Genomic DNA, 24,067 nt, shown 5'->3' on the forward strand with positions numbered 1-24,067 from the left:
AACATGTTTTCTACCCTTAAGAACTATAACATGCATATTTACCCCATCCCTTTTTTATTAGCCAACCTAATACTTGTTCACAACAGGTTATTACAGACCAACATTGAAATGAATTACATAAGTAGAAATGAAAAATAAGAAGTTACACTATAGGGAGCCTGATTAGGACTTCCTCCCTGAGTTATGTAATAAATCACTTCAAGTACCAAGATTATTCCATAGCCTTTCTCATATCTGGGTGTGTTAGAGTTCCCTAAGGACCTCAAGGGATCCCGGGCAGTGCTCACACCCAGATTTCATAGCCAAGACAGAGTAAGTGCAGTGTGGAAAGGCCAGCTTTTGTGTGTCCAAGTTCAGAAGGAGCTCAAGGGTCCCAAGGCAAGGCTCACACAAAAGCGGCAGAACTTAGTGGTCTAAGAGTAAGGTGAGAGTGCTTGACACAAGTTTAAAAGAGTTGAATTGGAAATAATTTTGACAATGATTAGTTTGAAATAGGTTTTGGAAAAAGCAATAGAAGAGTTTTCCTTAGTGAAAACCAGTTTGGAGAAGAAAAGAAACAAGACAACCAGCAACTCAAGACCAAATAAACATACATGGTTCAAACACAACATGGAAAGGAGGAATTGGGGAAAAATAGTTCATATGTGAAAGCATATTTGCACATAGGTTAACACCAAAGAAGTGCTACAGAAATTAAATAGTCACGGCAATAGTCTATCACAAAGTGTTCATGCCAGGAGCTTAACAGGGGTGCTAAATCAAGGGGTGCTAAACAGAGTTACTCATTAGTTTTAGGGGGAAGGGTTCAGGATCACATAGTGACCGGGTGTCACAAACACATGCTTACAATGTATTGGGGGTTAGGGGGTTAGGGCAGAATAGTAGTAGAAAAATGTAAGAAAGCAGTAGACATGTTGAATTACAAGGAAGGGGTCTATTACATAGAGTTAGTCATGTTACTTAGTGTTAATCAAGTATATTAGGAGTCTATGATACTAACATGGCATACTAGTCGAGGGAAATAAACAAGAACTCAAGTAGACATGCTGGCCGAGTATCAAGCAAGACAAGTGATACCCCGACATGCTGATTACATACTTGAACAAGAGAGGGCAAAACTTAAGCATGATGTATAAAGCAGTAAACAAGAAGAGCAATTAAATACATAAGCCATTAAATTAACGCAGAAGGAGACATTGATTAACAGACATGGAGCACATAAAGTTGAGTTTCAGAATTGAACTAGGAATATACCAGTTAAGGAAGCAAAAATGCAGAAAGTAAAGCAAGTAGAGTTCCATAGTAGAGCCTTGGCTTTCAGCCGGCTAGACAAGTAGTTAGCACAAGTAACAGAGGAAGAAGAGAGAGTTTGAGTGTGGGTGTGCGTATTCTCAACTATTGTTCGTGTGTTAAGAGGTAAAACAAGAGTGTATATATAGCACTTTAGGAGTAGAACCAATAAGGTAAAGAATCAGAAGCCAGTCAATTAAGGATAATCACAGAATTACAGAATCAAATCACCTAAAGGGGTTCGGAATAGACCCCCTTAATTAGGGGTAATTGATTAACGGTAACAATAGGGGTTTAATTAAGGCAAGGAGTCCAAATCATACCAAATAAGGAGTCAGTAAGAATCCTAAAATTATATAGGCAATCAATTAAGGTAGAGATGACCAATTAAAGTCATAAACAAGGAAATAAATATAATCTATGCACACGAATCTTAATAGGGTAAAGTAATCAGCAAAACCTTCAAAATAATAATGATTTCCGAAAAGAATTACTCAAATCCCATAAAATAGAGATTAGACTAAGTAAGACCTCAAAGAAAATATAGTATTTAACCGGAAAAACAGGTTCGAACTCTGACAAAGATTAATTAGGGAAAAAACACAAAAATATTGGATTTAACAAGGAAAAAATGTTTAAGTCGAAAAGATGGAGTAAACTAACACGACTGGTACCACAAAGATACCCCAAATCGAGGCACAGATTTGAAGGAACCACATAGATCAACTAGGGTTTCATATTCTTGCACAAATCAGTTACGAAGACGAAAGGATAATTAATCAAATACTTAGAAGTCAGAAAAAACCCTTTGAAAAACAACTTGGGATGAACCCTAGTTTAGGAAGAGTGATTAAAAATTCGAAATAGTTAGTAAAAACAGGAGGTATTTAAAGGAAAACGCTTAATAATACTCGAATCATCTCAAATCTAGAAAGATCTGAGAAGAATCGAACAATAGCGAATCTAGGGTTTTCGGAAAATAGTAGAGATGAAGAAAAATCGGTTAAAAACTCATGGATATACCTAGATCTAAGACAGATCTAAAGAAAAGTTGAAAATCTCGAGAGGTAGGGTTTCAGAGAACCCAGAGAAGATGAGAGGACCTTAAAATGTTACCGATTTTAGCCGGAAAAGTCATAGATCTTACTCGAACAGACATGGAGGACCTCAAGGTAGTGTCAAACTGGCTTGGGGTGAAGCAGAGGCCAGGAGATGATGAGAGGCCATGGTTTCCGGCGAGGGAGGTGGCTGGAAAAAGTGGATAGTGATTAGGGTTTGAGGGTTTCTGAGAGAGAATATAGGAGGAGAGGATTCAGAGGCAGCGCAAATGAAATAATGGGGTAGGGTTTGGGGGTTATTGGATTAAAAAAGGAAAGAAACGGTGTGGACCGTTGATTTGAGAGATCAACGGTCGATATTAAATGGTACCGCTGGGTTCCGGGTATGGGTATGGGTTAATAGGGTGTGGGTCGGGTTTTTAGTTGTAAATTGGGCTGGGAATTGGGGTCCGATTTGGCTATAATTGAAAGCCAATTTGGCTATCATTTAAATAGCTAATTTTTTCCCTATTTGATTTATAAAAAATAGTAGATAATTTTTGAAAAATAATTTAAAAAGCTAAAAAGTTTATAATACATAATTAGCAATTTAAAAATACAAGATCCAATTTTATGCATATAAAACATAATTAAATCATAAAAGGGGCTAATATTGCAATTATGTGCAATTTAGCTTTAAAAATAATAAATGTAATTATAAAACTATGTAAAAATTGCCTTAGCCATATTTTGGCATAAATATAGAAATCCAATAGTTGAATTATCAAAACAATAATTTTAGAAATAATTATTGGAGATTTTATGGGTAAAAAGGGAGAAAATAAATCAATTAAAAACCTTAAAATTATGGGAAAAATAATAAAACCTTGGACATGCTTATACATGCATATATATGCTATTTTGAAGGTATTTTGTATATTGAAAATATATAGGGAAAAATTGGGTATCAACAACGACCTCTAAGCGTGTTGTTACCTGTCCCTTCCTTGTGGTCCCAGAGGAGTTTAAGACCTCTAGACTTGGGTAGTTCTAGACAATCCTAAGGTGTTTAAAAGGCAAAAATCTAGGCGACAACAAATAACACATAGGACTTTCAAATAAGAAGCAGATAGAAGGCTCATGTTTACCTCCACTATACATAGGCAAATAAGCAGCACGTCTCAAACAGCTGATTTTAAAGAAATTCAGAAAGCCTAAGAACATGATATCTAGATGAGCATTACAGATACAGAATATGCAGCATTTGTTTTAAGGGGAAGTAGCAGAATCTAACCAGCTTGCCTACTGGTTTTATAGCATGTTAAGCTTAGACAATTTCACACATAAACAGAACTTGATTTCACAGTTATTTAATGTCCTAAGGCTTGCCTAGGCGCGTGTCTATATGCATTCATAATCAGGGAACTACTTAAACAACTTGAAATTATTTCATCTTATAGGCAGGCTGATCTAAGTGATGACCATTATGAAACTGATATTTTAGGCATGTTTACATTAGGACATGATATCTATGTGTTGGATTGTTTTAAACCCTTTTATAGATAGTTGTTCATTTAGGCGGTATGGACATGATTTAAAGCAGATGCAAACAGAGTCCTGAGGCAGGATTCTAATGCACATAGAGAGGGTTGTTTTATCAAGCAGTTCTATTAACTTAAGAGCAGGATTTCTAGGTGATAGTGACTTATGCAAAATCAGAAGTGAAGTGATGAACTATAACATGTAATATGTAGAAGCAATAAATATGATTGTCCTAAGACAGGGTATCTAATGTACAGACTAGCATGGTTTAATGCAAATAAGCATAGAAATCCTAAAGCATGGTATCTGATGAATCACACAAACCGAGAACATGATTTCTACAGTAACTCAACATAATATAAAATCTACAAAAAACATGGTTTCTACCCAGCTTACCCCACATAGTCATATAGCTACCCTTCTTTTTTACTATTTGCCCCAATATCTGTTTACAAAGAATTATTACAGACCAGGATTGCATAAATGAAATGTAAACTTATACTATAGGGAACCTGAAGCAGGCCCAAAGTAAACCTGGGAGCACCAGGCCTTCAGTGTAGTCACATGTGCCAAGAAATCTCACAACCAATTTGTGTCCAGGTATGTCAGAGTTCCCTAAGGACCTCAAAGATCCCGGGCAGTGCTCACACCAAGACTTTTCTCAAAACAGGGACTAATTATGTGCAATGTGGAAGAGTCAACCCTGGTATGCCAAAGTTCAGAGAGATCTCAAGGATCCCTAAGCAGTATACACACCAAAGGGGCAGAACTTAATAATCTAAGAATTAAAGTGAGAGTGCTTGACATAGTTTGAAAGATTCAGTGAAAATATTATAGAGACAACTCTAGGAGTGAAAAAGGTTTTCTGAAAGAGAAACTAGTTTGGTACCAAAACACTTTTGAAAAGTTTGAGAAGAGTACCAAAACACTTTTGAAATCAGCAAACAATCAATTGGTCATAAAACACCCAGATTCAGAAAAACACTCAACAAACAGACTTCGCACACGGATAAAGGATTGAAGACACGTAGAATTCACATTAAGAGATCACATGGCAGGGCTTAGAGAGGCATATAGACAACAAATTCCTAGAACACTTAGGAGTTTATAGAATTAACAACCAGTCATGATGGTAGGTATTTGAGACATAGAGCCATGTTGAAAGCCAATACAGAATCAGACACACAACTAGAGTCAATCACATGCATTCAATAACCAACATGATCACATAATTAAAGGATTAAGCAGAAATCAACAAACAGGATGGTCAAGTATCAGATAAACAGTTGAAGTATAGACATACTAGTTATACATTAAGCAGGGCAGAATTTAGACATGCTAAGCAAAGAAGTAAACAAGAAGACAGGTTGCATACATAGTCAATGAACTAATGCAGGAATGAAACACATAGATTTTGGCTTTTAAAAATTTAACTAGAGACATACCAGTTGAAGAAAAGAGTGCAGAATATAAAGCAGGTGTGGTTCTAATATCTAGCCTTGGCTTTCAGCCGGCTAGATCAAGAGTTATCACAAGTAGTAGAGAAAGAAAGAGAGTTTGAGTGTGAGTGTGTGTTCCTTGAACTTGTGTTTGTGTCTTAAGAAGTAAAATAAGAGAGTTTATATAGTAGTTTAGGAGTAGAGCAAATAAGGTAAGAGTACCAATTTCTGTTAATCAAGGGAAGATCACGGAATCAATTACACGAAAAATCAGCATAGTCTTCCCTTAATTAAGGGCAATTAACCAACGGTAACGACAGGAAATATTTAAGGAAAGAAATCCAAATCAGACTTAGGCGAAGAGTGAATAATTAAGAATCTAATTAAGGAAATAATCGTGCAAGGAATCAGTAGATATTACAGGCAATTAAATAACGCAAGAAGACTAATTAAAGTCGTAAACAAGGAAATAATCAAGAATCATGCACATGAATTTTAACAAAGCATATCACTCAACAATTTTGGAAAGAATATATCAATTTCTATAAACAACACAGGCTGAGTAGAACTTTAGGAACACAGAGAAATTAGACGGGAAATAATTCAAGAAAATCCCTAATAGAATTAATCAAGATAACAATCACAAAGCAAGGAATTCGACTAAGGAAAAGCGTGTAAATCGGAATACAGAATGAACCAATACGACTAGTAACTTTGAAAAGCTCAGAATCAAAGCAAACATCAGACAGTTAGAGTTTTTAGCATAAATCAACTAGGGCTTATGCAACTTTAGCATAAATCAGTCAAGAGCACTTAAGAACAAACGAATAAGTATTCAAAAATCAAAAGGCCCCTTTGAGAAGATAACTTAGGGTAAACCCTAGTTTAGGAAAAACGGGAAATCATTTGAAAACAAGAAAACTTTCAAGGAAAGCATGTGAGATATGTTCGATTCGTCTCAGATCTATATAGATCTGAGAAGGCCGGAGATAAAAATTAGGGTTTTTTAGAAAGCATGACAGAGACGAGAACATAGGCCTAAAATTGTGGATTCATAACAAAATAAGAGAGGTTTCTTACTCATAGTCGAGCAAACGGCCTGAAACAGGCAAAGAAATCAAAGGTGCAAACCAGACCGCCTAGGTCCCTTGTGATCTTCTCAAGGATCTAAGAAACTGATGAACCATAGCAAGTAGGAGGCCAGTATAGGCTTGAGACGACGAATAAACATCATAGAATAGAGGGCTAAGCCGGTGACGGTGCCTGAGGATTAGGGTTTAGATAGAGAGCATTTGAGAGAGAAAGGAAAGGATGATGGCGGGGCATGGTGGAAATAAATTGGGTTAGAGGGGGTGTCATTAGGTTAATTATGGTAAGAACAAATAAGGGCCGTTGATCTCAGAGATCAACGGCCAGGATTAAGGCGGCGTGGGTCGGGTTTAGTTTAATTTGGGCCTGGGGTGAATTGGGTTAGGGATTTGGGCTGGTATTTAGGTCCGAAAATTGGAGAAATTAAAAGGCTATTTGTTAAATACCCAAATAATTGAATAGAAATTATTTTATAAAATATTTAACAATGAGAAAAAATAATTTTCATGCATAGAAGTGCTTCAAAATAATTATTCAACATTTTAAAAATATAATGGACCAATTTCTGGTAAAATAATGTAATGAGGCATGCATGAGCTATGATTGCAAAATTATTGCAATTGTAACCAAAAGATGTGAATCTGGCCATTTGTGAAATGATTTGAACTTAATAGGGCTATAAATAGCAAAATTAAATCAATGAAGTGTTATAGAGCCATTTGTGATGTAATTTTGTAATTATTTATATGAATAAAATACTGAGATAAGTTAATTTAAAATATAGAAATTATGGGAAAATATCAATTGATGATAATACATAGTTTTAAAAGTATATATGCACTTTAAAATATTATAGGGAAAATTGTTATCAACAGCTTCCCCTCTTTACCCGGGAAGGATGAAAGAGTTTTCGGGTAAAGAAATGATGGCCAATTTTGACCGAATGGGATGTTTTGAAAGATAGAGGCCAGACTATGGTCTTTGAGCTACCTACATATCCCTGGTTTACAGGAATCAGGCCATGTGTCGGATTTATTGGCGGAATATACCGATGACGTCATTACAAGAATGGACACGAGATTTCGGGACGGGTGAAAAGAATGGTTATGGTGAGCGGTCAGGTTTGAGACAGTTGAAGGAACTGGAGCGAGGTCGCTTCTGCTGGGATAGCGGTTGCTTACTAGTCACCTGCAGATAAAAAGATGCTACGAACATGTATTTGTGCGGAAATTTTCGGACCATGAAAGTTGTCTTCGGACGGTTAAGGATGACGTCCTTAGACCATGATGTCCTGGGCCATGAATTGTTCAGTGAAGGATTCACATGCCATGAAATGATGTTCTCGGGCCATGAAGATGGTGCCGTCAAACCATGACGCCTTTGAATAATTATATGCAAATTTGAGAGATCCTCAGGCCATGACACAATGTCTTCCGGCTATGAGGATGATGCGTTTAGACTATGGCGTCATTGGACAGTTTGGCGATATTTCAGCCCATGAACTGCAATAATGTGATGTTAACAAGACAAGGCTTAGTCTTGTGAGATGGAGGGCAGACCTTAGCCCGAAAGAAAAGCAAATAGGTAGTACTGGAGAGACAACGCTTAATCTCGGCGAAAGAATGTAAATTGGAGGAAGAGCTAGCCTCACGCAGGATGCGGGACAAGGCTTAGTACCATGAAATGTGAAGGCAGAAATTAGCCTTATGCAAATGTGGAGGTAGAGCTTAACCTCATGCAAGATGCGGGACAGGGCTTAGTCCCATGCAAGATGAAGGCAGAGATTAGCCTTATGCAAATGTGAAGGTAGAGCTTAACCGCATGCAAGATGTGGGATGGAGCTTAGTCCCATGTAAGATGAAGGCAAAGCTTAGCCTTAGGAAAGATGTGGAGGCACGGCTCAGCCTCATGCAGATGTGGAGGTAGAGCTTAACCTCATGCAAGATGCGGGTCAGGGCTTAGTCCCATGAAAGATGAAGGTAGAGCTTAGCCTTATGCAAGATGTGGAGGCAAGGCTTAGCCTCATGCAGATGTGGAGGTAGGGCTTAACCTCATGCAAGATGCGGGACAAGGCTTGATCCTATGTAGATGAAGGTAGAGATTAGTCTTATGCAAATGTGGAGGCAGGGCTTAGCCTTATGCAAGATATTGAGGCAGGGCTTAGCCTCATGCAGGGTGCGAGATAGGGCTTAGTCCCATGCAAAGAATGAATAGCAAATAAGAGTAGAATGTTTCTTAGTTGGAGAAACGTTTAGTGTCTGGTGGCCCGTTTGATAGCGATTCTGCTTCATGTATATATGTTTATGAATGCTATTGTTACGTCTGATGTGCCTGTGCTCAAAGAAAAATTGTAAGTTTCGTAAGGGGAGTTTGGTTCGTGCCTTTGCCTGCTGGCCTTGCTCCTCCATTCTAGATGCCTTGTTTGAGTTTCCCTGGGTAACACCTGACTGTTACGGAAATAGAGTTTTCAAAAAATGCAAATATTGATAAAAATAGAGTTATTTTAGAAAACATAGTGAACTGTCGAGTAATTTTAGATGAACTAGTGACTGTAACATATTTCAGAGACATTGCAGCTTTCTTGTGTTAGAATTTTGAGGGTCCTCCTCAAAATTCTACCACAGTTTGATAGATGATCCTTCGGCCGTTTGCAAGTAACGAACTTATTGAACCTTCTTCGGAATTTTGAGAACCCTTCTCAAAATTCTGCCCCAGTTTCTTAACCAATTTCTGACTTTTTGGCATGCAATGGCATTAGCTGGGCTTGCTCCGGAATTTTGAGGGTCCTCCTCAAATTTCCGCCCCAGTTTCTGATTCTGTGGGAAATGGAAATTTTATTATGATATGATTGAACCCACAGGGTTGCCTACGTATCCCCTCTTAAATGAGAATTCGGTCGAGCATAGTTCAATTACATCTGATGAGGAAATGTAAATAGTCTAAACATAGTATCTCTTGACTGCGACTGAATTGATTGGTTTCAGCTAGATTTCTCCGTCCATTTCTGCAAGTATGAGCGCTCCTTCTGTTAGTACCCTATGAACCATGTCCACCTTGCCAGTTGGGAGAGAATTTCCCTTTGGCTTCATCTTGATGTGGGAAGATCTTTTTCAGCACCAGCTGTCCTGGTGCAAACTGTCTTGGTTTGACCCTTTTGTTGAAAAGCTCTGGAGATTCTGTTATAATAAAGTTGACTATGACATACTGCAGTCATTCTTTTTCCATCTATAAGGGCCAATTGCTTATAGCAGCTACTTATCCATTCTACATCGCTGAGTTCGACTTTCTGTATGATCCTTAAAGAAGGAATCCCTACCTCGGGTGGGATGACAGCTTTGGTACCATAAACCAGCATGTAAGTAGTTGCCCCGGTTGATGTGCGAATAGTAGTGCGGTATCCCAACAAAGTAAAGGGTAGTTTCTCGTGCCATTGTTTGTGGTTTTCTACCATCTTCTTTAGTATTTTCTTGATGTTTTTGTTGGCGGCTTCTACGACTCCATTCATCTGGGGTTTGTACGCTATGGAGTTCTTGTGCTTGATTTTGAAAGTTTCACACATGGCTTTCATCAGATCACTGTTGAGATTGGCGACATTATCAGTGATGATTGATTCTGGAACTCCAAACCGGCAAATAATATGGTCGCAAACAAAATCTGCCACGACTTTCTTAGTTACTACCTTGTAGGCCGCAGCCTCTACCCATTTTGTGAAGTAGTCGATGGCTACTAAGATAAACTTGTGCCCGTTTGAAGCAGTGGGCTCGATTGGACCGATTACATCCATTCCCCAAGCGGCGAATGGCCAAGGTGAGCTTGTGGCATTGAGCTCATTTGGTGGCACTTTTATCATATCGGCATGTACTTGACATTAGTAGCATTTTCGGACATACTGGACGCAATCTGTCTCCATGGTCATCCAAAAATAACTGGCCCTGAGTATTTTCTTGGCCAAGACAAAACCATTCATATGCGGGCCGCAAGTCCCAGCATGTATCTCCTCAAGTAGCTTAGAAGCCTCTTTTGCATCGACACTTCTTAGCTATCCCAAATCAGGGGTTCTTCTGTACAAATTCCCTCTGCTATGGAAAAAGTGATTGGACAATCTCTGGAGTTTGCAATTTTTAGTATGGTTCGCATGCTCCGAGTATTCTCCTTTTGCCAAATACTCCTTATGTCATGGAACCAAGGTTTTCCGTCCATCTCTTCTTCAACATGGGCACAATACGTCGGCTGATTATGAATTCTCACTGGGATGGGATCAATGAAATTCTTATTTAGATGTTGTATCATGGATGACAAGGTGGCCAATGCATCGGCAAACTCATTCTAAATTCTGGGCACATGCCGAAACTCTATCTTAGTGAATCTTTTCCTCAATTCCTGCACGTTGTGCAGATATGGCAATATCTTGGAGTTCTTGGTGGCCCACTCTCCTTGTACCTGATGCACGAGCAAATCTAAATCACCAATTACCAGCAACTCCTGAATATTCATGTCGATTGCCATGTTGAGCCCTAGTATGCAGGTTTCATACTCTGCCATGTTGTTGGTGTAGGGAAATCTAAGTTTAGCAGACACCGGATAATGCTGGCTAGTTTCCGATTCTAAAACCGCTCCAATGCCCACTCTTTTGAAATTTGCAGCTCCATCAAAGAACATCCTCCAACTTTCGTATGCTTCAGTAATGTCCTCTCCTACGAATGACACTTCTTTATTCGGAAAATACATTTTCAAGGGTTCGTATTCTCCTCCCACATGATTTTCAGCAAGATGGTCTGCCAATGCTTGTCCTTTGACCGCCTTTTGAGTCACATAGATGATGTCAAACTCACTTAACAGTATCTGCCACTTGGCTAACTTTCTTGTCGGCATGGGCTTCTGAAAGATGTACTTTAGAGGGTCCATCCTGGATATGAGGTACGTGGTGTAGGCACAGAAGTAATACCTCAATTTCTGAGCTGTCCAGGTCAAGGCATAGCAAGTGCGTTCCAGCAAAGACTATCGTGCTTCATAAGGTGTGAATTTCTTACTCAGGTAGTATATGGCTTGTTCATTTCTCCCCGTCTCATCGTGTTGTCCCAAAACACATCTGAAAGCTCCATCTAACATAGATAGATAGAGTAGCAAAGGTCGACCTGGCTCTGATGGTACCAAGACCGGTGGTGTGGACAGGTACTCCTTGATTTTGTCGAAGGCCTTCTGACAATCTTCGGTCCCACTTGTTTCGGCATCTTTCCTCAACATCTTGAAGATGGGTTCAGATATAATTGTGGATTGTGTTATGAAGCGACTGATATAGTTTAGCCGTCCTAGGAAGCTCATCATGTCGTTTTTGCTCCTAGGCGGTGGCAACTCCTGAATAGCCTTAACTTTAGACGGATCCATCTCAATCCCTCGACGACTGACAATGAATCCCACTAACTTTCCTGCGGGAACCCCAAATGCACACTTTGCGGGGTTCAGTTTTAAGTTGTACCTCCTTAACCTGTCAAAGAACTTTCTCAAGTTCGCTCTGTGATCTGCAACCTTATTGGATTTGATAATGACGTCGTCAACATACACCTCTATTTCTTTGTGTATCATATCATGGAAGATGGTTGTCATGGCTCTCATGTAAGTAGCCCCAGCATTCTTTAGAGCAAATGGCATCACATTGTAGCAGTATACCCCCCACGGCGTAACAAAAGCTGTTTTCTCTGCGTCTTCTTCATCCATCCAGATCTGGTGATAACCTGTGAAGCAATCTACAATGGACTGGAGTTCATGCTTGGTGCAATTGTCGATGAGGATGTGTATATTTGGTAGTGGAAAGTCTTCCTTGCTTTGTTTAAGTCTCGATAGTCAACACATACTTTGGCTTTCCCATCTTTCTTTGGAACTGGTACAATGTTGGCTAACCAAGTTGGGTACCTAACTACCCTGAGGACTTTGGCTTTGATCTGCTTAGTAACTTCCTCCTTGATTTTCAGGCTCATATCTGGTTTGAACTTTCTGAGTTTCTGCTTCACTGGCGGACACATGGGATTGGTAGGCAACTTGTGAACCACTATGGATGTACTCAAACCGGTCATGTCATCATATGACCATGCAAAGATATCCTCATACTCCTTTAAGAAACGAATGTACTCCTCCTTCTTTGCCGGTGATAGGTGAATGCTGATGCGAGTCTCTTTGACGGTTTCGGCGTCTCCCAAATTTACTGCTTCGGTTTCGTCCAGGTTGGACTTAGGCTTATTCTCAAAATTCTCAACCTCCCTGACAACTTCTTCAAGTATTTCATCTTCTTCATCCGAGTCACTATCCTTATATTGCATTGCCTCATTACATGTCACAGTCACCGGTTCATCGGAAAAAGTAATAATAACGTTGTAAAAAGAAAAGTGTGGAAGATAATAATGAATAATACATATATTTGGCATTGATTAAAACTGAAAACATCCAAAACAAGTACGGCTCGATGAATCGAGCAATTATTTTGAAACAAGTGAGTCTTTAAAAACAAACTACTGAAATCTTAGATGCCTAGCATGGCTATAGAAATAAAATCAGATTGATTGCCAAGCTACCTAGGGACTCGGCGGGCCCGGGATGGTGTGGCAGTTCAGTTCCTAAGCACATCTCCCTTCTCCATAGTCTGAATAGTGAGGCCTTCCTCTTCCTCCTCCTCGATTATTGCACTGCAATCCATGTCTTTGTCCTCCAGGAATAGATTCCTTACCCCAGCTAATGCTTCTTCTTCTGCAGTTCCCCATATTGTATCAGCTTGGTGAAAAGACTAACCCAGATGTGCCACTGGTTGCTTGAGAGGGTAATAAGGTCAACGCCATGGGGGCGACCAATCATCATACTTTTGCCATGTATACTGGTATCCAAGCCCGACGGGTAGTACCATGACGTTTCAATTGTATTGGTTTGGTGATGCCCTAGAGGTTCTTCCCAAGCCCTTTGTCGGGTTCATACCCAGACCATGCTAGTATGCTTTCTATTTTGTTACTCCACCATTTGTCTTTCTCAATGGCATTAACACGTTCGATGTGATGATAGGTTTCCCCTCCCAGTCTTCTTCTATTCCCGATGATCGGGATAGTTTGACTGGTATAAATGGGAATACTCCCGTCCCCGCGAATGATCACCTCCTGATGGTTCCATTCAAACTCCACGGCCTGATGTAGCATGGAAGCCACAGCCCCAGCGGCATGTATCCATGGTCGGCCTAACAGAAGATTCTATGAAGCTGATATGTCAAGCACCTGGAATTCAACGTCGAACCAAGTTGGCCCTATCTGCATACAAAGATTAATCTCCCCAATTGTGGCCCTTTAAGACCCATAAAAGGCTTTCACGTTCATGCTTCTTGCCCGTATTTCATGGAAACCTTTGCCCAACCTTTTCAGAGTATCCAACGGACAAATGTTGAGGCTTGAACCTCCATTGATAAGAACTCTAGAAATGAATTTGTCTTCAAATTGTACCGTGATATGCAATGCTCATTTATGATTCAACCCTTCAGGCGGTAGCTCATCCTCATGGATGATCATCTTATGACTTTCCAGTACCTGCCCTACCATGTTGACCATCTCTCCGCATGTGATATTGTTGGGTACTAAGCTTCACTTAACACATTCATCAAAGAATTCTTGTGCGCCTCTGAATTTTGCAGTAGTGATAGGATGGATATCTGGCTGGGATTCTATTCAAATGGTCAACGACGGAGTATTCTCTCGCCTGTACTTTCCTCCAAAGGTCATCTGGTCATGTTTAAATAATAGGTTGCTTGGTAGTGGCATCCTTGCTTGGTCCTCCCAGATGTTCAGGTGTATAGATTCTTCCGGCCCTAGTCATTCCTTGTGCAGCATCGAATTCCTCAATCTTTGCCTTTCCTTTTCTCCTAGCTTCGGCAACGTAATCCTAGGGTATTGCTTTTGAATCGAAAGGAGGTGTGATTGATACCGTTACTGTGAAAGGTGTGGCCATTTCCACTTCAAATGGAATAGGGGTGGCTGCAGGTGGAGCTACTTCTACTTCAAATGGGACCGATGCAGCTACTTCAAAACCTCAACTGGCGGCTGAGTCTATACTACAATAGGAGTAAGTGTGACTGCAGGCTTAAAGTCATCGCCTACTCGAATAAGCCCGATTGACCTCTCAGGATCCCATTTTTCATCCATCTCTATCACATGTATTCCACCGCCTCTATGATCCGGTAGAGGATTGTTGCGGACATTGGGTGCAGCTTCTTTCGCTTGTATGACCTTGTTTTCAATCAATGTTTGGATTTTGTCTTTCAATTCGGCACTTGTCGATGGTGTAACCCTTCATACCAGAGTGATATGCACAGGTTTTGTTTGGGTTGATCCATTGAGAGGGATTATCTACTACCACATCGGGAATAGGAGTGATGTAACCAGTGGCTTTCACCTTTCATACAGCTGGTCGATGGGTTCAGCAATAGCGGTGTATTGTCTGGTTGGTTTGTGGTCAAAATTGGGTCGTGGTCTTGGATAATTTTGGCGAGTTGGACGTGATTGGAAATGAGATGGTTGGGAATTATAGGTATGATAGACAATGGCTGGTTGGGAATATCTGGGAGGTGAGGGTTGATTATAGGTGGAGGTGTTTGGTATGTGGTGGAGGTGCTTGGTATGTGGGTGGAGGTGTTTGATATGTGCGTGGAGATTTTGGGCCTTGAGCCACCATTACTGCCCCCACGTCTTTCATCTTTGATATGCCGCCTGATTGTAGTGCTTTGTTTGTGGCCTGTAGTGCCTCAAAGTTTGTTACAATCCCGCTTTTGATGCCTTCTTTGATCCTTTCACCAAGTTTGATGATATCGGAGAATTTGTGATTTTCAATAACCATCAACCTTTCATAGTATTGCGATCCTGTGCTCTGACAAAGAACTTGTTCATCGGTTCCTCGTCCAATGCTGGCCTGATCTTGGCCGCTTCCGACCTCCAACGAGTAGCATACTCGCGAAAAGTCTCGGTAGGCTTCTTCTTGAGATTCTGAATGTAGAAGACATTTGGTGCATTCTCTGTGTTGAACCTGAATCGGTCCATGAAGTCAGATGCCATACTCACCCAGTTGGACCATTTTTAGGATTCTGACTGATGTACCAGGACAAAGCATCTCCTGTAAGACTCCTCATAAAAAGCTTCATCCGGATCTTCTCATCCTTTCCGACCCCGACAAGTTTGTCATAATATGTCCTTAGATGAACCCTGGGATCACCTGTACCGTCAAACATCTCAAACTTGGGAGGTTTGTAACCCTCTGGCAGTTCTACATCCGGCTGTATGCATAGGTCTTCATAATTCAACCCTTTTATCCCTTTGCCTCCTTCGACACCCTGAACTCGACTTGTCAATTTCTTGAGTTCCACAGCCATATTCTTGATGAGCAGGTCCTTCTCAGCGATTCTGGTGTATAGGAGACTGGCTGGGTAGAGCGAGGTACGGTTTCCACATATATAGGGTTGCTTTGGTGAGTGCCAAGGACTTGGGTATAGACCGATCATTGCTTGAATTTTGAGGATCGGGAATGGGTTGTGGTGTGTTCTGGGGAGTATGATAGGTAGTGGTTTGTGGGTACAGGATAGGTTGATGATGGTGTTGCAGTGGAGTTGGTATCGGTAAGGGATTGAGATTTTGAGGTGGAGTTGCATATTGATGTGGTGCGGGAGGGTTTTGTGGATACTGGTTCGGTGTGTTTTGTGGAGACACTGGGTTTTTGGTGTTTTGTTGGTTGATATCGGGGATATTCAGGGTAAGGGATAGGTTTGCTAAGTTGCAGACCTGCTCAAGTTCTCCTTGTAGCTCCAATATCTTTTGTTCCAACCGTAAAACCAAATCATTTGGTGTCGGAGTACTCCGACCATCTGAAGTTTCAGCATTCTCAGCATTTTCCTTTCGAATACCACTTAAGTCGCCCATTTTTGCCTTCCATTTGCTTCTCGTATTACTTGGAGGAGGAGGAGGTGGTGGAGGGCCTCTATATCTTGTGTGATATGCTGATGATGCTAGTATATGCGAACCAACCTTAGGGGATGGGAATAATAGAGAATAAAGAAAAACAAAAAGGTAAACCAATCAGTAAGGATCCTGAAATATTGGCAGTATTTAAACACATATTACGGGAATGTAAATTCGCATCCTAATTTAGGAGCCTCATTGTGCCCGAGGTAGGCCTAGTAACAAATAGATTTGGAGAAATTCAGTGCCAATAATTGCCTCATTCCATTAATGTAAAAATAAATGCCCCAAAACGACACTAAATAAGACAATGTTACTAATGGCACTTGGCCTTATTACATTTTAAGAAGAAAGCAAGTAAATCTAATCTACTTGGTCCCAGAAAGACCCTCTCCAGACTGGATGCTCTTGTCGATCAGCTCCCCCAGCTCGCACAAGTTCAGCAGTAAGAAAGCCCTTGCCAAATGTCCTTCTTCATTTCCCTCAGCGTTTTGGAAATCGGTGACCCTTTTTCTCATCTTCCCTTCCAATTCCATCAGGCTATACTCCAGATATTCTAACCTTTCGCTGGATTTAGTGGCTCTCTCTTTCCACTCATTTATCATCTCCATGTCGGCCTTATGCTGCTCCATATGCACTCACGAACTCTTTTGCGCAGCTTGTTATACTTCACCTCCGCTTTAGCAACCTCGTCTATGACACTGTTTCCTGGACCCACCCTTGGCTTGAAGATTCCTGCTATGTTATCATCCAACCACGACGGGTATAAGTATGAGTGGCCCGCACGATATCGGTCCAGCTCGATGGCATCCTTTTCCACAATAATCTTCAAAGTCCACATATGTTGTGCTTCATTATTATATGGGATGGCATCACCCTAAAAATCAGCTATGAAGTGACTCATCTTGGTGACTCGCGGTATGACCTGTCTCTTGCATGCTTGTCTCAAAACCCTGAGAGGAGTGTAAGGGAATATTCCCCTTAACCCAATCAACACCAAGTGTGAAAAATCCCTGGATATGATGATGAACTCGTCGGTAGGGAACCACTCGATCATCCACTGGACTTGATCCTCGGTCAAATTGTTGAAAAGTTGTACCCATCCCACAGCGTCCTCCGGTTGAGCAAACATGTCTGGAATATAGTTCATCTTTTGGGATGATGGAAAGCTATGTGATCGTTCCACGGCCTTCGCGGAAATTCTTGACGGTATTGTCCCTTTTGGAGATGTTCCAATAACCAAACTTGTAACAGCATCTTGCAACCCTAGAAGAATCTGAACCCCTTTTGACATCGTTCTAAAGCCCGGTACATGTCCGCAATCGAGAGACGCAATGGACATCTCTCGATCCCGTCCATTATAGTTTTGGCCACCATGGCCAGCCTGGTGTGGATTCTGTCCCCTTGGATCGGGAATACTAACTTGACCAAGAAACACACAATAAACGCGAAGACCCTATGATGAATCCAACCCAAGGAGATAATTGAGAACTCATCATCAAAAATACAGTAACAGCGACTGTGACCGTATCGTTCATAAAGGAAGTCAAAAGGTATTTAGGAGTCTTTCAGGCATTTAAAGTTGTCATTCTTCTTTAGCCCCATCATTTTCCGAAATCCCCTAGCAGTGCGATTTTCAGGTAACCCAGCAAATCCCCCTATTTCTTCTAGAAGGGTAGTCATTTCTATGTTCCCAAAGCGGAACACGGCCCTCTCCTTGTCCCAAAACATAGTGGCAGCCTCTATTAACATTTTGTTGGGCTGAAGATCCAACAGAGAAGGCAAGTTTCCTAATACTCGTTTCACTTGATTTTGGTCACATGAAGGAAGATCCGTCCACCAATTTAGCAAAAATGAGGGTATGCTACTGACCATACCAAATTTGGGGACTTCGTGCCTCATTTTTCTGCAAAACAACAAAAGATAGTTATGCCCTTTCTGATAGCATCCTAGGAAGCTAAAATCTATTCAAGGACAAGGATGAAGCTTTGGAAAGAGGGCCTTTAACAAGATCTCAAGCTAAAAAGGTGCAAAACAAGGTCATTGGACTTCAGGAGCAATCAAAGAAGTTGTTAGTTGAGAGGAAGAGCTTAAGGATAAGTATATGAATTATCTAGGTGTTATAATTATTTTATGGCCCAAATTCATGTCCAAGAAGAAGTGGATTAGATGCCAAGAAACATCCTCTGAAGAAAGTCTAAATCAGGCCACTGTTGGACAATTTTGGCATCTAAAATGTGTCCACACTTGCAGCCCATGAAGTCCTACATAAAACCACATTTTTAATAGCATAAAAAGGACTTACTTGATGTCCAATAATAGTAAAGTAAGCCTGCTAGATGTTGAGTACAAGCTGGTGCCAAGTTGCTTGCAAATTTCCTTCAAGATTTCCAAGATTCTATCCAAGATTGGTTTGAGACTTATTCCCATATATCTTAAGACTATATTTATTGATTTCCTAGTTAGTTAAGGTTATGTTTCCTTTTTCTAAGATTTTTGGAATCACTTTTCAAGAATGACTTGGTTTTTGCTTCCTAGTATTTTTCTTTTCCTAAGGTAGTTGGACTTGTTGTCCAAAGTAGTTTAGGACTTTATTTCCTTGTTTTTTAGCCTTAATTTTGTGACCCCCTCCTACGATAAGGGGTATCTTCTTTATTTTTAGACTTAGATTATTTAGATTATTATCAATAAAAATTGTGAGATTTTTCTTGCACTCTTGTGTGTGGCTACTCTTGGATTTATTCTTCAACCTTCAAGACTCAACTTAAGGTGGTAAGATTAAACCCTTTTTGAAATCTTAGATCACTTCCAGGTATTCAAGAAAGGTGATAAGTTTAGGCTTATTGTTCTTGTTATTTTAAAGGGTCGGGTTTCACAATCTGTCTCTTGTTTTTAATTCTCTACCAAAGGCGATTAGTCCTTTGTTAACTAATTATTGTTGTTAGGATTCAATTTCAAGAATAGACTTCTTGAATTCAAGAAAACCCTTTCTTGAATTCAGTCTATCTTTAATTTTCCATCCTTTTTGTTTCTTTATTTTCGTTTAGCTTCCTCACGTTTCTTGATTTTCTTTAGTAATTCTTAAATCCCCTATCGTGTTGTTATCAAGTGATATCAGAGCATAGGCTAATCAAGATTTCAATCTTGATAATCTTGGGAGGTTCTTGAGTAACCAAAAAAAAATCAATAAAAAAGAAAGAAAGAAAATGAAAAAGAAAAAGAAAAAAAATCAGCCCAAAAAAAGGAAAGTGAATAGGTCATTATTATTTCAAAGTTCAAGTATTATTTGGTTTCCAAGTCAAAAAAGAAAACAAGAAGAGGGGATCCTCGTTCGTAAAGATTAAGGTAACTTCTTTCCTTATTCTTCTGGGTTTTGGGTTTCTTAAATTCTTTCCTTTTTTTTCTACTAACCAATTCCTATTTTTTTTAGGTTTGGTCTTCCACTTTCCTTTTCTTTTTCTAACTCTAAATTCTTATCACTAAGGGTTGTGACTAGTAAGGTTTATTAATAAATCTAAAGATTAACGACCAAGAGAACTGCTTTGAGTGAAAAAAGAAAGAGAGGTGAGAACATTAGAGGGAAAAGGCCAAATTTGAAAGATACATATTTCTTCTAATCTTTGTTCGAGATGTCTCAAACAGGTAGTTATGAAAAAAGGAGGCGAGCTATGACTTAACAACTTGAAAGGTCGAACTTTCAGTATGGCGAATGGAAGAAACACGATGGTAAAGTTATTTTTCAAACTAGAGCTAAAGTGATGCCTGCGATTTGTGACCTTAGAATTGACAAAGAATTTGGCTATAACTCAATTAGCACTTATATGATTGAGAAACTGAACTTGCCTTGTGTTGAGCATATTGAACCCTACATGTTGAGAGGAGTAAAGGTAGATAAGAGAGTCTTATTACTATTCTCAATTGGAAGGTATGAGGATGCGATCTGGTGTGATGTGATTCCCATGAATAATTATCATATCTTGTTGGAAAAACCATGGTATGTCTATAGAAGAGCTTCATATAATATGAAAACAAATAGATACTCTTTTGAGGTTAACGGAAAGAAACTCATTCTTGGACCTTTGACTCCCTCACAAATTTATGAAGATGAAAAGACCGTTAAAGAGAATATGGAAAAATATGAGAGAGAAAAGAATGAGAGGAGTAAGGGAGTGCATGTCGACATCCCAAGAGAGGAAAAAGGAGAGATTGTGTTGAGTGAAGAGAATGGGATGTCAAGTGAGAAAAAGAGCGAACTTGAAGGAAAAGAAAAGAGGAAAGGCAATGAGATAACAAAAGTATGTGAGGTAGAGAGAGAAAAACATGAGGCTTTGAGTGAAGAAAAAGAAGAAAACTTTAGTGAGAGAAAAGAGGCTAAGGGTGAGGAAAAAGTTGGTCTTCAGATAAAAGCCAAAGAGAGTGAAAGTAAGAAAACTTGTTCTTTACTTTCTAACCCGCTAAATCTTTCTTGTTTTAGTTCTTATATTTTTGTGCAGCCACGTGTTGAAAGACCTTCTAAAAGGATAGGTGAGGCGCAAGAGATGGTAGCAAAGGATCCAATTAGATTCCAACATGAATATAGCAAAATTAATTTTTGTTGGATGGTGGATGATAAAAACTTCGTTAATTTCTTTATTGTTGAACCTTTTGATTATTATTTACAGGTTTATAACATAGAGTTCCCTAAAGGCATTGCCAAGTTAGAGCCATTGCATAAAAGAATAAAAGGTGATGTTATTCCATTAGTAAATAAGTCTTAGTATTGTATGTCTAATTGTTTTATTTACATTATTGGCTAGAACACCTAAGGTATTTTTGGAGGTAATGAACTATACTCTTATTTCTTATGTTGGTGACTTTATATTTTGTGTGGATGATGATATTTTGATGCATATCAAGTCACTAACTGTAATATCTAAGTTCAAGTGCAAGAGTAATTTGTTTTCTTTTGAAATTGAGTATGGCATAGATAATTATATGTTCGAACTTGGTGGAAAGAGGCATGAAATTTATGAGAAGAGGCTTGGAAATGAGTTTTCATGTGATAAATTGCTAGAATATGAGTTTTGTTGTGTGATAGGAAGTCATTCTTCTAGTCATGTTGATTGTGAGCATGTAAAAGTATATTTAATACTAGTAAAGAGGCTATGCATGATTATTGTGACGTTAGTGATCAAATACTCTTTCATGAGCTTATCTATGACTCTTTCTGTGACAGTTTGAGCAATTGTTTAGAATCCTTTGATGTTGACAATATTATTTGGTAAAGTTATAATCATAAGCTTGAATGTATTGAAACTTTTATTTTGGGAATTATGGGTTCTTCTAACATTGTTGAGGATTTATGTACTTCTTTGAATAGCTTATATGTAGAAGTATCCATGAAATTTGTAATTGATACTTGGCTATATCATAAAAGTGTCTTATTTGATACATGTGGTAGAGATACTTGTTTTAAATGGACCCGTGATCAATCTTTTGTAATTTCATTGTCATGCATATTTTTTGGCTACCTTAAGAGAGGTTTTTATGGGACAAATCTAAGTAGGCATAAATTTTATTGGGATGATGATGTCCATATGCTGTGTAAAGGAGTATTTACACCTATTAGGCATAATTGGGTTAAGTGGACACATGGTCACTATCTTGTTTTATTTTTACCATTTTTCCATATTAGTGGAAGCCATTTACCAGTGCTTGTCTTCGTTTTCTTGCAAGGTCGAAATTCGAGGACGAATTTTCTTCAAGAAGAGGGGAATGATAGCATCCTAGAAAGCTAAAATCTATTCAAGGACAAGGATGAAGCTTTGGAAAGAGGGCCTTTAACAAGATCTCAAGCTAAAAAAATGCAAAACAAGGTCATTGGACTTCAGGAGCGATCAAAGAAGTTGTTAGTTGAGAGGAAGAGCTTAAGGATAAGTATATGAGTTATCTAGGTGTTATAATTATTTTATTACCCAAATTCATGTCCAAGAAGAGGTGGATTAGATCCGAAGAAACATCCTCTGAAGAAAGTCCAAAACAGGCCACTGTTGGACAATTTTGGCATCTAAAATGTGTCCAAACTTGCAGCCCATGAAGTCCTACATAAAACCACATTTTTAATAGCATAAAAAGGACTTACTTAATGTCCAAGAATGGTAAAATAGGCGTGCTAGATGTTGAGTGCAAGTTGGTGCCAAGTTGCTTGCAAATTTCCTTCAAGATTTTCATGATTCTATCCAAGATTAGTTTGAGACTTATTCCCATATATCTTAGGACTATATTTATTGCTTTCCTAGTTAGTTAAGGTTATGTTTCCTTTTCCTAAGATTTTTGGAATCACTTTCCAAGAATGACTTGGTTTTTGCTTCCTAGTATTTTTCTTTTCCTAAGGTAGTTGGACTTGTTGTCCAAAGTAGTTTAGGACTTTATTTCCTTATTTTTTTAGCCTTAATTTTGTGACTCCCTCCTACCTATATAAGGGGTATCTTCTTTTATTTTAGACTTAGATTATTATCAATAAAAATTGTGAGATTTTTCTTGCACTCTTGTGTGTGGCTACTCTTGGACTTATTCTTCAATCTACAAGACTCAACTTAAGGTGGTAAGATTAAACCCTTTTTGAAAGCTTAGATCACTTCTAGGTATTCAAGAAAGGTGATAAGTTTAGGTTTATTATTGTTCTTGTTATTCTAAAGTATCGGGTTTCACAATCTATCTCTTGTTTTTAATTCTCTACCAAAGGCGATTAGTTCTTTGTTAACTAATTCAAAAATAGACTTCTTGAATTCAAGAAAACCCTTTCTTGAATTCAATCTATCTTTAATTTTCCGTCCTTTTTTATTTCTTTATTTTCTTTTAGCTTCCGCATGTTTCTTGATTTTCTTTAGTAATTCTTAATTCCCCTATCGTGTTATTATCACTTTCCCCCTCCAAGTTCGTCTATATACAGCAATGATTAGCATATTGGCACTTATTTCTCCAAATTAATGCACACAATACATCCGTTGGGATTATGGAAAACCCGATGGACTCTTGGGTGAGGTTTGTCTTAGAGGGTCATTATGTGGACAACATATTAACCCGGCTAAGTTTGACCATGATGCATGTACAATTAATCAGAGTAAGGTTGCTATAGAGGTCTAGACTGGGACCCTCAAGCGGACAACTTGAGGGGGAAAGGCACGGAACCTTCGAACATAAAATAGTGATATATAAGAAGAGCGCAAACACTCATCAAGCGTTGCTATAGTATTGATTACGCACGAATGGAATATGATGTTGAGCATGATTTATGCAACAATAAATAACATGTTGTCAGGTATTTGCATGTTAAAAACGATAAATGCAGTATTTAAATAATTGAAAGATAATTACGGAAAAAGAAAATAGAGAGACAGGTCAGTTTCAGGAAATAAAGGAAATCGTAAATGCTTGGAAAATAAGCAATTAAATCCAAGTAAAGGGGAAAGGGAAAAGGGTGCACATGTATTAACAAAATAAAGCATGCTTAAGACTAATTCACAAAACAAGTTCGTTATGGTAAGAGCCTAAAAATATCCCCAGCAAAGTCGCCATGCTGTCGCACCCCCTTTTTCCTTTGTAGGAGTCCGGGTTTCGACATTCATGGGGGGACAACTCATTTCCTTTTGGGAATTGGGTATTTGAAGAGTCGCCACCTAACGGATTAAGGTGCGTTAGGGCACCTAGAGTAATTATC

General features: G+C 39.1%; 1 pseudogene; it reads right to left on the reverse strand.

Annotated features, from left to right (window-relative positions):
* LOC142165807 (uncharacterized) overlaps positions 1–17,518 on the reverse strand; it is a 34,471-nt pseudogene extending 16,953 nt beyond the window's left edge.
* Between the last annotated feature and the right edge of the window lie 6,549 nt (positions 17,519–24,067).

Source organism: Nicotiana tabacum, chromosome 11 (genome assembly GCF_000715075.1).
Source record: "Nicotiana tabacum cultivar K326 chromosome 11, ASM71507v2, whole genome shotgun sequence".
NCBI classification, from domain to species: Eukaryota; Viridiplantae; Streptophyta; class Magnoliopsida; order Solanales; family Solanaceae; genus Nicotiana; species Nicotiana tabacum.